We start from the raw sequence: 15,746 nt of genomic DNA on the forward strand, positions 1-15,746 counted from the left end.
GGTTCGTTGGTGAGCCCGCAAAACCAACAAAGGTTTTTTGGTGAACCCGGAAAACCAAAGTGTATAGGTTCGTTGGTGAGCCCGTAAAACCAACAAAGATTTTTGGATTGTGAGCCCGGAAAACAATCCAACTGTAATCCGCGGGATTATAGTGAATTTCCAAGGGGACGCTTGGAGAGTGGACATAGGTGCTAAGGAGAGCACCGAACCACTATATATTGTTGTGTTTGTGTGGTGCTTGTGCTTACGTTTATTCTTGCATCATCTTCTATCTTTGCACTAGTTTAAATCATTCAAATAGTTTAAGGAAGCATCCACCGCACTTAATTAAGAAAAACGTTTAAAGCACCAAAATTTAGAAGAAACCAATTCACCCCCCCTCTTGGCTTGTCACCTTGGGCAACAATAACCCAACTAGAAGTAGAAGAAACCGTTAGATTAGTTTCAATTATGAGCAAGTCTATACCTTCTGAAGGTGTGTCACCTTTCTTGTTCTTCAAGCTCTCGAGGTATGAAGGACAGTTTCTCTTCCAGTGGCCGTCGCACATTGCAGTGGAAACCATTTTCCTTTGTCATTAGCCTTTTTCTTTTGAACTTCCTTCTTCGGCTTTTTGTCTTCTTCTGCTTCTTAGCAGGCTTCTTTTTCTTCCAAGTAGACTTTCTTTTGGAACCAGAAGTCAACTCAGCAGCAAGGACATTGCCCCTTGAACTTTTCAAGGCTCCCTCAGCAGTTACCAACATGTTGATCAGTTCAGTCTTAGTGCATTCAATCTTATTCATGTGGTAGTTTACTATAAACTGACCAAATGAATCAGGAAGTGACTGTAGGATCAAATCCACTTGTAATTCCTTGTGCATGTTCATCCCGAGCTTCTCAAGCTCCAAAAGGTCTTTGATCATGGTCAGACCGTGATCATGGACAGACTGTCCTTCGCGCATCTTTGTCTTGAAGAGCCTCTTGGACACTTCAAAACGAGCTGTGCAACTCTGCTCACCATACAACTCTTGCAGGTGTGCTAGTATGTCCCTAGCAGTCTTGAGATTCTCATGCTGGCATTGGAGTTCATTAGACATGGATGCCATCATATAGCACTTGACTCTAATGTCATCATCCAGCCATTTTTGATGCATCTGTCGCTGAACATCAGTAGGACGTGCTGGTAGTGTGGGGATATCTGAATCGAGTATGTAGCCTATTTTCTCACAGTCCAAAATAATTTTGAGGTTTCTAAGCCAGTCTTTGTAATTGGTTCCGGTCAATCGGTTGGTCTCAAGAATACGGATCAAGGGTTTGAAGCTGACATTGTATCTGCAGAGAGTAAAGATTCTAGTTAGACTTTGTACTTGATCCTAATCTGTTCTAAGTCTTTTAGAACAAATGTAACTCCCACTATTTTCTCGAATCCCTCACACTCCTCTGGTAGGGAAACGGAAATCCCACACGACTAGGGTTCTAGTAGGTACTGCGGTCCACCAATTTACATGCCACCTCACCTAACAGTTATTGGTGACACATAGATTGATGAATGTACAACTCTTGTTACAATGCTTCTCAAGCATGTTGCAGTGCAACTTGGTCTCTAAGCCATGAAAACCTCACCTAACAGTTATTGGTCCCATCGCTTAGTTAAGTCAGACCCACCGTTATAACCGTAGGAATAAAGTCGTCATTGGGTCCTCACCTAACAGTTATTGGTGCCCAACCCCACCTTTACCCTACAACATCTCATGTCTATAGAGAGGTCCAGCCCCCCGATGCAACTTGACCACTGTGTCCAGCCGAGACAAATCAACATCAGAAAGGCCTTAGCAGCTCTACTACAGTGGAAGACCTATTGACTTAATATGGTTAATCAGGTCTTAGTGTTGCAACTTGAGCTCTTCATAAGAGGTAATCGAACAATTGGCCAGGTAAGCAGGTGGGAGGCTCCCCTTACTCAGAGAGTAAGGTCCTAATTAAGTAACCACCTTTCATGCTTTCCTAGACACCAATTAGATCAATTAATCTAATATGACTTGCTCATGTCGGTTCACTCTCGACTTGATTGAGGAGATTTTAATTTAGGTCTCAATTGGGTTTGCTACATCATATGTAAACCTATCTACCCGACTCACATTTACATCACATGCAAACGGCGCATTGCAGGCATTCATAATCGCCAGCAATAATTAAAGCTAAACTTTAAATAGGTGATGATCATGGATCCTAGTTAGGTCGTATTACAAGCACATGCACGTCAATCGATCAACTGATCTTCAACTCTTGAATTGGTTCCAAGCCTCCTTGACTCGATCCTTGACCAACTCTTGATCCAATAGCCATCAGCCGCTTGGAGCCCTGTTCATCTCATGCAACATCTTCGACTTGATCGTTGACGTACATCACAACACAGAAATACAACTAGATGTAAAATAAAAATAAAATAAATTACATCTCCTTTTAGGAGGCACGCAGGCCTTCTCAAAACATCAAATAAGATGCATGCAAGCATCTGAAAAATTACATGACATCGCAGATTACATCGCAGGTCATTACATTTGATACCAAAAGGGTTTGAATCCTATGATCATCACCATATACAACAATTATAATTTTCAGATCTGAAAACTAACTGATTATGTCATGACATAGGTTGCTGATCATGCTAATCATGATTCTAAACTTTGTAATCTCATTAACAACCGCAATTAGAATCATCATTTTATCACATAAAAATTAGCATGCAAAAATCAGCACCCCTGAAAAATCTGCATGCAGAAATTTTCAGCATGCATGATCATTCAATTTTCAGATCTAATAAGCCTTTAGATATTTAATTCTTACCTTAATCTACGAAGCCTAGGCTCTGATACCACTGTTGGGAACCCGCCCATGCCGCTGATTATTTCAAAAAAATTCAGATGGCAGCGGAATCGGCATAAGCGGGATCGACGTTCATCGCATGAACGTTGTTTCATGACCGTTCGTAGTTAGATAAGAATTAAAACTTTTAAATGCATTTAGAAGATCAGATCTTCACCTTGTGCGGGTAGATGATCACCGCAAACTGAAGTTCGTGGTCTAGGATGAAGGTTCGCTTGAAGCCGTTCAAGTGCCCGGCCTCTACGGGTATCCACACGAAGCAGTGATCCGATCAAAGCTCTCTTGTCTTCCCGGGGTGCTAGCTCCCTTGCAAAGACTTCTTTTGATGGCTGATTTCCTCTCTTTCAATCAACCTTGATTGTGCTTGAGAGGAGGAAGAAGAAGGATGAAGAAGAGGAAGAAGAACGAAGCCCCTTGCAGCCTTTCTTTTTCTCCCTGCGTTGGAGCCAAGGAAGAAGACCAAGAGGAGGGAGACGCCTCCTCTTCTTTTTCCCTTTGCTGATGGCGGCTGAACCAAGGAGAGGGGAGAGGGTGTACGGCAGCAAGGAGAGGAGTTTCACTTAATTAGGGCGCCGGCCCCCTTTGCCCCTTTTATAGCCATCTAGGGCTCCTACAATCTAGGAGCCCTAGAGTAATTACCTTTCTCTTCTCCCTTCTCCACATGGAAAAGGGAGGGGCATATTCCCCTCCTCATGGTTAACCCTAATCCACATTAAGTAGGGTTTGAAATGCCCTAATGTGGTCAAGCCCTAATCCAATTAGGCTTAGCCCAAGGGTGAACCAATTAGGATCCAACTCTAGGTAAGTCCTAATCCAATTAGAACTTAAATCAATTTTGACTCAATTGAACTCTTCAATCATAATCCAATTAGGAGTCTTATTGATTCATTAGATTAATAATTAATTATGACTTAAGAAACCCTAATCCAAATTAGGACATATTTAATTTTAGTCCTAATCCAATTAGGACTCTATTTGAATCCGAAGTCCTACTCCGATTAGGACTCTAGGAATCCTACTCCAAGTAGGAAATCCAATTTTGATTCAAAACTCCTAATCTCATTAGGATTGCAGGAATCCTATTCCAAGTAGGAATCCCAGTCCTACTCCAACTCAGGATTCCCAGTCCTAATTCCAATTAGGACTCTAGGAATCCTATCCGAAGTAGGGACTTCTCGTTTAAGTCCGATATTAATTAATTCCCTTTGTTCCTTCTTCAACTTCTTATCAATCAAATTGATTACTTGTGATTCATAATCACTTTTCAACCATCGGATCGGTCAATACTTCTAGTGTGTGTGACCCCATAGGTTCTACTCTGACTGGTAGTTGAGATATATTATAATCTCTATCACAATATCATTGAAAACTCCTTTCAATGGGTTGGAACGATTCCAACTCAACTCATTAGGGTTTTATCGATCATCAGATAATCTCTATGAGTCCCACCATCCACCAGTGACACCCTAGCAGCATGTAGTGGCTACCCAGTAGAATAGAAAGATGAACCTCTAGGTGCAGTTAAACGTGTGATATAGTCCTACTATCGTGGATCCCTACAGGACGGAGGTCATGGACAACTCGTCAAAACCCCATCGTCTGTCATATGTCAAGATTTATTTGACTTGAGTTTCGATAGTGGAAAACCTCTTTTCCACTTTATATTACTGCCCCGGCCAAGGTCTTAGAACTCAAGTCTAACAAATCACATAGGATCACTCCTCTTCTATCAAGGGTCGATAGATTCCTTATAGGTGCATACCCTACTCCTATAGTGAACTTACTGCAGCCAATCTACACTGCATGGACCCATATGGCTAGAGACCATGTATGTGTGCAGTCAAACTACAATAACCTCACTGTGAGTAGCCGAAGCACCGCAGGTCAAAGGACCAGTCACACTACTGCAACATCAAGCAAGTCACTGACGAGTGGATAGACATCCAAGTGACTTCTTGTCTTGGTCACGCTCAGTACCCTTGTTCTCTAACAAGCACCTGCACTATCACTTCAGTGTCCCTACACTGTGGACTCAAGTCTCGTCCATCCAGAAGGAAAGTGATCTGTGCACTGATCGGATCGATCACCGTCCTCGTGATGATCCATTGATCAGGAGCATTTAGAAATTAATCACCAATGATACATGGCTCAAATTCTCAACTCTTGAGAATATGTATCATCATCTTATTAATTTCTTGGACGATTCATAGACACATAAATAATATGAATGAAAAGATGCCTTTTATTTATTCAATAATAAACAGTCAAGTACAAAATTCATGTCCCTAGAATCAACAATGTGTCAGCCAAATTGGCTTCTAGGGCATACATCTAACACAATCAGCCATAAACCTAAGCCCCATCTTCTCAAGATGTATTTCAGTTTTCTGCTGACTTATCTGCTTAGTGAATGGGTCCACCACATTTCCTGTGGAGTCTACTTTTTGATCCTCTATTTATTTCTTTTCGAGGTAGTCACTTATTAGGTTAAACCGCCGCTCTATGTGCTTCGGTTCCTGGTGAGACCTTTGGCTCCTTAGCTAGTGCTATGGTGCCTATTGTAGAGTGTTATGGCATCTGATGCCATTACACCTAACTCTGCAATGAACTTCTTAAACCAAAAAGTTTCCACTGCACCCTTAGAGACAGTTTGACATTCAGCTTCTAAGGTAGAATCTACAATGATCGGTTGTTTGGAACTCTTCCAATTTACTCAACCACCGTTGCACGTATTCTAATGTAGACTTTCTATCATCAATATGTGTGCATCCTTCTACCTTCAACTCTTATCTTCTCCCAAAGATCAAGAACATGTCCTTAGTTCTTCTTAAGTACTCAAGACTGTTCTTCACAGCTATCCTGCGCTTCTTGCCTGGATTTGACTGATATATGAAGGATTCTAGCATGCTATAATGGGCAGCGGAAGCTAGGAATTTTAAAAATTTCTTGATAAAGTTTCTTAACATAAAACCCTTATAAGCCAAGATCACCTTAATGGAAGCAATCAAATAATATAATATAAATACAGAAATAGAAGAATACCTCTAACGCTAATCCAATATGCAGAATTTTCACTAGGTGCCCAAGTGTTCACCCTCCAACGTTGATCCACACGAAAACTTGATTTAAGTCTTAAGCTCCAAAGACTTTGATCCTTAATGCAGAATTCTTCTAAAGAACTCTAATGGCTTGCTTTCCTTTCTTTCTATTTTTCTTTAGCCTTCTAAAATCACTTCTAATCCTTTTTGTCCTAAAGAAGACCACCTTATCTTGGCTTAGGACACACTAGAAGCAATGCTAGAAAGAAAGAAACTAATGTAAGAAAGAAAGAAGAGAGGAGTGGGGTGGAGTTGGAATGATGAAACCCATGGAGTGCTAGCCTATTTATAATAGGTGTAGGGATGCATCTCCAAGGGATGCATCCATCCACACATCCTCTCATGAAAGGGCATCATCTAAAGGGCCATATCAAATAAGAGGAGGTGCAGATCAAGTGAGGAGGTGTATCAAATAATATGTCCTTTCATGTGGTGCCATATTTTGACCAAGTCAACATCACATGCTAATCACATGTCCATCACGCCTCACCTCTTGATCTTTCATGATGATGATCCAAGGGCTCCAATACAAGGTGCCATTCACTTGACCCATTATGTCTTCATCCAATGGTGGGATTAAGATCCAATAGTCAATTATGGTAGCCATCCTCTAACTCAATCCAATTGGGTTAAACCAACTCTTCATTATGTCTTCATCCAACGGTAGATCAAGATCTAACGGTCTAGATTGAATGATTTATTAAATCTAATCCAATTAGACTCAAACCAAGCCAATTAGGTGCCAACTCTTGGCTAACCCATATTAGAACATGATCTAATCCAATTAGATCAATTAAGAATCGGATTCGAATCCAATTCGAATCAAGAGCTAAGGGTTTGCAACACCTGCTAGGATGTCTATCTTGCAAACATGATCTAATCCAATTAGACCCTTAATAAGTTTTCTTGTGTGTGACCCATTGGGTTCCATACTTAGCCAGCAATAGGTGTGAGTGCGAGTTGACCCAACTTGATTAGAACTCTTCTAATCGATTTAAGTCCAAACTGTGCGAACCCGAACATAACCATTAGAATCCTTTCTAATTGGTGATCGAATTAAACTCTTTAATTTGATCAAACCTATAAGACAAGATTGACGTCTAGCAACGTGTCATGTCTACCCGAAAAATATGAAATTTGGTAGAAATACCAAAAATACCCTTCAGTGGCAAGTTACCATGCAATTCAATCCTTTAAACAAACTGCATCCCGAATATGTATATGAGTATGAATATATGTCAAACTCAATTTCATATTCATATATTTCTCAATCTTCTAATGATAATTCGAATAATAAAATATTAGAAACTCTTTCTAATTTTCATTGTGCTTTGATCAAAGGCTTCCTGAATTATCATATGATTAGAATAAATAGGATGCGATCTTCTCTTACTAGAAGTGATTAATTCCTTGTTGACCTACTCATAACCTTCGTACACATTCCACCATATCCAGAAGACCTCGTATATAACTTATTGTCATGAATGAGTGGAAACCAAAATATGGATTTATGTGCACAAGATACTATGGTGATCTCAGGTCAAAGGATCAGTTGCACAACTTCCACTAAGAGAATCATCTTTTAACATGTAAGTAAGACTTCATAAGATTTCTCTTTGTAGGTCAATTCAGTGAACTCATTTCTCTAATGAGCACCCACATCTTTGCATTAGTGTCTCCACACAAGTGATTGTGAGATCAATCACCCTCTGCATCGAGCATACATAAGATGTGCCAGTCTTCCGGTAAACATTGATCCCCAACTCAATGTACCAATGACTGGGAATATTTAAGATTAGAATTTTAGGATTTTAGGTCTCACTAGTATGATCTCATCATAGCCTCAAAATCATTGCCTTAATCTAAGGAGTTCATCACAAATATAATCAACAGCATATGATGAAACACAATGCCTTTATTTATATTGAATGTCATGTACATGATTTGGAAAATCAAAAGAAAATCCTTCACAATACATATTGCGATTGGCTTGCAGGACATCTACTCTTTCAATCTCCCACTTGCGCTAAAGCCAATCGCCCTTATATTTCATCCCCATGATAGTCAACTTTAAAGACCACGCAATAGCACGTATCTGGTAGGATAGTAATTACGGATATTGATCCACAGAAATTGGGGTATAGTTGTTTTCTTAAAAATAAAAATATTTAAAAGGATGAATTTGTGAAGACTATTAAACTAAGCAATTTAATAAAAGAAAATGCAATTAAAATGATATCAGTTTGGGAGAATCTAGGGCAAGGAATTCACCACTAACATCAGAACAAGGGTTATTTATAATTTATTTCATTCTTGGATTAACATGCAAATTGGCTACAAGCCTAATAAGCATTCGAATTGAAATTCACAAAAGTAATTTAGGCATAATCCATCTTCAGTTGGCATGAAATGTCTACCCTAATCTAAGGTGGCAGCACATCGCATCTTCCCTAAGCATGGACTATCTTATATTTACTTAGTGATCATGAAGAACAGTTGTATAAACATCATACTTAAAATCACAGAAATTAAATATGATTCAAAAGAAGATATCCATTAAAAACAATAAGTTCATACAACCCCAAGAATAAAATAAAATATAAAACCCATGTCCCTGTGTTAGGACTGCATCCAGCCCTAGAGAGGAGATCAGCCTTCCATGGAGTGGAGGATGGCAGCAGCAGTGGCACAGCAGCGGGCTCCCATCATGGCTACCTCCATTTCTTCGACGTCTCCTTCCGGTGTAGCTTCTACTGAAAACGGCTCCCTCTCAGCTCTTCTGAGAAATCATTCCCAGAATACTCAAGAAACTCTTCTCCCTCCTCTGTCTTCTGTGGGATTTTGCCTGTGAGCTCCGCTTGGGACCAGCCGGCTCCCTCCTTCCGAATAGCTTGCCAAAGAGAAGTTGATCCCCCTGTTTCTCGTCTGGACCTTTTATAGGCTGCACTCCTCCCTCTCCTCCCCTGTTGCAAGATAAGGATGGAAGGCAGATAACTCTCGATCCTTGGATGTGAAGCTGGATTCGAATTGATCCGAGAGCGGTTGTGAACACGTTGAACAAGAGGATGAGGATGAATCGCGCCATAAAAGGGACTTGATATGTGAGAAGACTCTGTTCTTTGGATTCGGACGGGATACAATGACGTGGAATGCATGCGGAAGAAGGATTGGGCGCACGAGATGTTGAGATCTTCGAAGCTTGTTCGTGGATGAACTCTTGTTCCGCTGGGGAGAATCCGGAAGAAACTGATGCTGCTGGATGGAGCTGATCCGGTCGAGATGCGGTTGGGAGTGGATCTGAAACAGGGAAAGATGCAGGACGTGGCCAACTCGGGAAGCACGCATGAACTTGTGGAGCGGAATAGCTGGGTCGTTGGGAGATTCCTTGGGATCAAGCTGGGAGAGTAATGGTTCTGAAAGTTGGATAGGATTTATCTTGGGAGGATAAGTTCGGGAAAGTTTGGGAACACGTCACGGAGGGAATGCGGAGGATGCAGGGGATTTGGAAGAAGCTGGGAGGTGATTGCGGATGGGAGCTTGGATGATTCCGCAGAGAAAATCTGGGAGATAAATCAGTTCGGAGTTTATCCATGGATATGCTGGGATTAATCCGGACGATGGCTGACCGTGGGATGCTGGGAAGCAATCTGGGAAGAAGAGGATCAAGTGGATAGGCTGATACTCTGTTCCGAAGGAAGAGGATGCTGGAAGAAGTTGGATACGGTAGATGCTGTGCATTTGGTTCAGATTCGTGAAGGAAGAACAGGCGATGCTCATAGCTAGGATGCTAATCCGGAAGATGTTGGGATGAATCCGTGGATAAGGGGATCTTTGGAATCAAGCCGGAAGAGGAGGATTGGGATGAAGTGATAGATTCGGCTGGGAAGATAAGGCTGTGGAGGCTTGATTTGTGGACACGGGATAGGTAGCTTGGGCTTATCCGTGGGCGTTCGGAAGAAATGGGGTGCTGATCCGAACGGGAGAAGATCACGGTTGGGAGGATGTGATGAGCCCGACGCGTGGAAGAAGTGGAAGATGAGAAAAATGCGGAAGGGAAGAGCATGCACGAGATGTAAAGCAGGGGAATTAACATGTGGATTCAGTTGGGATTATTTGAGTGGGGGAGATGTTTGTTCTGTTCTTTGGACATGAGAGGGAGAGTGGAAGCTTGATCTCTAAATACTTAAAGGGTGACGTGGACACGGGTTCAGCTGCAAATGCGACCTGCACACATGAGACTCGACCAATAAAATTAAGCAAACTCGAATTATTTTTAATAATGCCGTAATGAAGGGGAAAACATTTTCTTATGTTTAAATCTAAAAATATATGTATAAAAATAATCATAAGTGCCATGAAAAATAGATTAATTTATACATTATTTAGCACTTATTACACCCCCAAACCTACACTTTGCTAGTCCTCGAGCAAAATAAAACTAACTCACTTTCGCAGGAATCGCGATTGCATTTACCGTATGCAATAAGGCTTTAAACCCCTAAGTGGCCCTAGTGGACGAGTTTTGTCTCGTGAGGGTTTCTGGCTCAGATACCCACAAACTGTTGTCTCTACCCAAAGAGTTTATTGTTTTATAAAATCTAACTTCAAATGCATAAGTGCCAAGAATTTCAAAAGCACACAAAGTTTTAATTACTAAGTCAGCCCAAATCTTAGGTCAGTATGCAACTTAAGTTGAAGTCATTAAGTTTCCGTTAGAGAATTGTAAGGCTAATTTATACTTGGGTGCTCGGTGATATCTTGACCATACACAAGCTAAGGCTTTAGATTCTCCAAAATACTGCTAAAACTAGTAGTTTCCAAGAATTGGTCAGATAAGACCTAATCACTGATTTAAAATCATCCTATCTTGCAAGATTTCGAGAGTTGTGGATGTTTACTTTAATACCTCATGGGCTTTATCTGTAATATTCCAGTTTACTCGAATGTTTATAACGACGGCTTTCACACTATCGTCTTTTTCAAGGTCAATATTATTATTATTTTTTATATTTTATTTTATATTTTTTTTTTTTGTATTTATAAATAAATTACACACTTTTACTCTTGTAATGATTCCTCCGTGTAGCGAGCATTCAGTCAACACTCCCACACCAGATGGCATAAGGGGTTGGGCATTAAGACTCCCCTGCGGACCTATGCTCGGGTTCCTCATCACAAGCCCGCTGACCTTTGACAATAGGTAGCCCTTTTCGATGTACCTGACTAAATTCACTCTTTTTTTCTTTTTTTTTTCTTTTTTTTTGATAAAAGTGAATTAGATAAGTATGATTCATCAGGACTCAAGGTTGCTACCAGACTTAACAACATAATGTTGAACCTAACCCTTAGAAGTAGGCCATGTGTGTTGTGAAATTCCAAAGTAAAAATTATCTTACAACTCACTAAAAGAACTTTTAATGAAAAGAACTCAAATAGTCTTACTCCTGACTAATCATTGAGCTTTTTAGATTTTATATACTTTGTGTTTTTATCATTTCAGCACTAAGGCATAGAAATTAAGTTTTTTTTTTTTTCTTTTTTTTTTCGAAAAATTTATTCAAAAATACGAAAATGCGAAAAATTTCTTCAAAAATTTGAATCCTATACCCCCCAACCTAGATCAGACATTGTCCTCAATGTTTTTTTTATTTTTTATTTTATTTTTTTTGAGATTTATTATGATTTTTAATTTTTTAATATATTTTTTATTTGGGATGAAAATATGATGCATATGGAGTATAGAAGCATGTTACCTTAGCTGCATCAGTAATATGAGGACTCCTGCTAAGAAATTGAAAAAATACAATAAGAAAAAATGCAAAAATGACCTATGAAAATTGGGTTGCCTCCCAACAAGCGCTAAGTTTAACGTCTTCAGCCAGACGCAGCGCATCCTTATCAAATCATACCGGGTAATGTCGAGTTCTCCAAGGAAGAAAATTTGTGGGAGACTGATTGTCGAGCAAGAAGTTGACTGCTTCTATGGCCTTGTCTATATCTAAGTCAAAATGGGCCAAGCATGTTTTCAGAAGGTCATCTGCTAAAATATAGGAAAGGTTTTCTTCTACAAGATCGTCCATTTTATCTATTAGGAAGCACTCAACTTTCTTTGCGGGTTGATCAGAGGCACGAAATATATTTAACTTGACCTTCATATTCCCAAAGGATATATTCATCACCCCAGTTCTACAATTTATACTCGCATTGGCTGTAGCTAAAAAGGGGCGCCCAAGGATCACGGGGATTTGTTTCTTAGGATTAGGCTCATGTTCCATATCAAGGACGATAAAATCTACTGGAAAATAGAATTTGTCTACCTTGACAAGAACATCTTCAATTATCCCACGTGGTGTTTTTACAGATCGATCAGCCAATTGAAGGGATACTGAGGTTGGTTTCAACTCACCTAACCCAAGTTTCTCATAAACTGAGTAAGGTAAAAGGTTGACACTTGCCCCTAGATCTAATAGTGCTCGATTAATGAAATTATTTCCTAAGACACAGGAGATGGTGGGAGCACCAGGATCTTTGAATTTCGGAGGAGTGTTGTGTTGGAGAATAGAACTCACTTGCTCAGTTAGGAAGATCTTTTTAGGCACATGTGTCCTAGATTTTCGCTTTTGGGTACAAAGATCTTTGAGAAATTTGGCATAGGAGGGAACTTGTCGAATAGCATCAAGAAGCGGAAGGTTAATTTTTACTTGTTTGAAAATTTTCATCATCTCCTGTAGTGAAGTTCCTTTCTTGCCAAAGGGAGTGGGTGCATTAAGTGCTTCAGGAAATGGGGCCTTTGGAATGTGAGTTTCGGCAGAAGGTGGACTAGCTGAAGAAGAAGAAAAAGGTTTTAGATTTTCATTTGATATTTTCTATCCTTTTCTTCACCTTCCTTATTGTTATCCTTCCTAATCTTATTGTCTACTACACGTCCACTCCTTAGGGTAGTCAAAGCATTGGCTTGTTCATGATGAATTGTATTTAGTTGATTTTCTTGAGCCATGTATTGTCCCCTAGGATTACTCACTGGTTGGCTTGGAAGCTTTCCTTCCTCTCGCTTGTTCAGTGCATTAGCTAGTTGCCCCATTTGGGATTCTATCTTGGCGATGGATTGCGTGTGAGAGTGCACCAATTGTGTAATGGTTTCCAAACCTTGAAGGGCGGTCAACACTTTCTCCTCAAAGGCTGTGTTTCTTTGGGGTGGAGGAGGAGTGTGTTGAAATTGAGTCGAAAGACGGTAGGGATTAACATTCTGGAATGGTTGAAAATTTTGGGAATAAGGTTGGGAAGTATTGGGAGTCTGCTGCTTCCAAGAGAAATTCGGATGGTTGCGCCATCCCGGGTTGTAAGTGGTAGAATATGGATCATTACCCGGTCGGGACTGTGTTTGGGCAGCATTTACTTGTTCTTGCACAAATTCAGGGTATTGAGCTGCCAAAGGGCACTCAAAAATAGGGTGAGACGGGCTAGAACAGAGAGCACAAACTTGTGCTTGGGGAAAGTTTGGAAGTTGTTCTCTAGACATTAGCTGGTCCAACTTGCGAGGTAGTGCATCTACTTTGTCAGATAGACCTATGGACTGGCTAACTTCATATATGGTTCCTTTTCTTTGAGAACTCGGGGGTGCTTGACGAGCAGAGGAAGCATGGTGGAGGAAATTTTCATTAAGGTTCTCAAACAATTGCCATGCCTCATGTTCACTTTTAAGCATGAAAGTACCCCACAAGAAGCATCAACCATTTGACGATTTCGTTCGGACAGTCCGTCATAAAAGCATTGCACTAATTGCCACTTGGGTATTTGATGATGCGGGCATTTTCGGAGTAAATCTCTAAATTTTTCTCAAGTTTCATGAAATTCTTCCCCGTCAGATTGGGAGAAGTTCGTGATAGCACGCCTAAATTGGTTTGTTCTTCCTATGGGAAAATATTTTTTTAGAAATTCATGTTGCATTTGAGCCCATGAAAGAATAGAATTAGCTTCTAATGAATAGAGCCACTGCTTAGCTCTATCCTTAAGGAAGAAAGGGAATAGCCTAAGTTTCAGAGCATCATCAGTGAAGTTCTGAATTTTGACAGTGGTGCAGATCTCAAGGAACTCATCTAAATGTTTGTATGGGTCTTCATTGTTGAGTCCATAAAAAGAGGGAAGCATTTGGATAACACTAGATTTAATTTCAAATTGTGCAGCAGCAGTGGTATCAGGTAGTCGAATACAAGATGGAGAGGTATAAATGGAAGGAGTAAAGTACTCCTTTAACAACTTGGGTTGTTCTTCAGCCATCTCGACAGGTGGGGCAGATCCTATGGTTCTATAGGTGCGGATTTCGGCTCGAAGGGTCCTAATAGAACGCTCTATTTCAAGGTCAAAAGGTATTAATTCGGAGATCTGGAACGACACCCTAACATACACTAATGCTTTTCTAATCAGTCAAGTGATGCTAAGCATGCATTAAAAGAAAAACACTTCAAATCCTTATGTTTGCCCTAAAATCACTAGACAGCTCCTAACTGGTTTGAAGAGGGCACCTAAGCCTCCAATCCGGTCTAATGACTGAGTTGACCAGGTAAGCTCCCAAGTAAGTGGGGGGGTCACGATGCGTTGCAAAGGTCCCACTTAAAAATTACTTGCCTCGAACAGATGAACTGTCTCCCTTGGGACAAAGCTTGCCTAGACATCAACTGAGCCACAGAGCGAAATTGGTGCAACTTTCGGTGATCTTCGTCCTATTGAGCTCGAATGTCCCTAGGGGCCAACGTCTAATTGATTTTAATTAAAATGATAGCTATGTGCGAATTGGTTCACCTAATTCGGGCAAGAATTGGTGATGAAATCCAGTTCTTATCTTGTTGGGGTGATTGCCCTTACTATGTGCGGATTAATTGGTGTGTGTATCAAGCATGCATTCACACTTTTACTGAAATTAAAATCCAACAATCACCACACAATTTCAAGCAAACTAGGATCAATTTAAATAAGAAAGGTTTAGAGGTTACCAAAGGAAATTTTTTCAGCAATTTTTTTTATTTTTTAGGCAAACCTCTACAGCATTCCTTCTCTAGCAGTTCCTTTTTTTGATTGTCCCAGATGCTCTCTTTGATTCCTGATCAAATCATACAAAAAGAAAAACCCAAAAATTAGTAAGAGAGAAAAAAGGGATAAGTAAAGTAACAAAAATAGAAAATATTTTTATTATATATTTTTAGATATATATATAATTATTATTATTTTATTTTTATTTATTTATTTTTAAATTTTTTATGAAAAGAAAAACAACTATGCTAGCAATCCCCGGCAACGGCGCCAAAAATTGATAGTCAACTTTAAAGACTACGCAATAGCACGTATCTGGTAGGATAGTGATTACGGGTATCGATCCACCGGGATTGGGGTATAGTTGTTTTCTTAAAAAAAAAATATTTAAAAGGATGAATTTGTGAAGACTATTAAACTAAGCAATTTAATAAAAGAAAATGCAATTAAATGATATCAGTTTGGGAGAATCTAGGGCAAGGAATTCACCACTAACATCACAACAAGGGTTATTTATAATTTATTTCGTTCTTGGATTAACATGCAAATTGGCTACAAGCCTAATAAGCATTCGAATAGAAATTCACAAAAGTAATTTAGGCATAATCCATCTTCAGTTGGCATGAAATGTCTTCCCTAATTTAAGGTGGCAGCACATCGCATCTTCCCTAAGCATGGACTATCTAATATTTACTTAGTGATCATGAAGAACAGTTGTATAAACATTATACTTAAAATCACAGAAATTAAATATGATT

General features: G+C 39.8%; 1 long non-coding RNA gene across 1 annotated transcript; it reads right to left on the reverse strand.

Moving 5' to 3' along the window:
• Window positions 1–8,790: 8,790 nt before the first annotated feature.
• Window positions 8,791–14,986, reverse strand: LOC120109759. The gene is made up of 2 exons (XR_005510552.1): window positions 14,952–14,986; window positions 8,791–10,185 (listed from the first exon to the last, which is right to left on the reverse strand). It is a non-coding gene; the product is annotated as an uncharacterized LOC120109759 (long non-coding RNA).
• Window positions 14,987–15,746: the final 760 nt, after the last annotated feature.

This window comes from Phoenix dactylifera, unplaced genomic scaffold (assembly GCF_009389715.1).
Source record: "Phoenix dactylifera cultivar Barhee BC4 unplaced genomic scaffold, palm_55x_up_171113_PBpolish2nd_filt_p 002698F, whole genome shotgun sequence".
NCBI classification, from domain to species: Eukaryota; Viridiplantae; Streptophyta; class Magnoliopsida; order Arecales; family Arecaceae; genus Phoenix; species Phoenix dactylifera.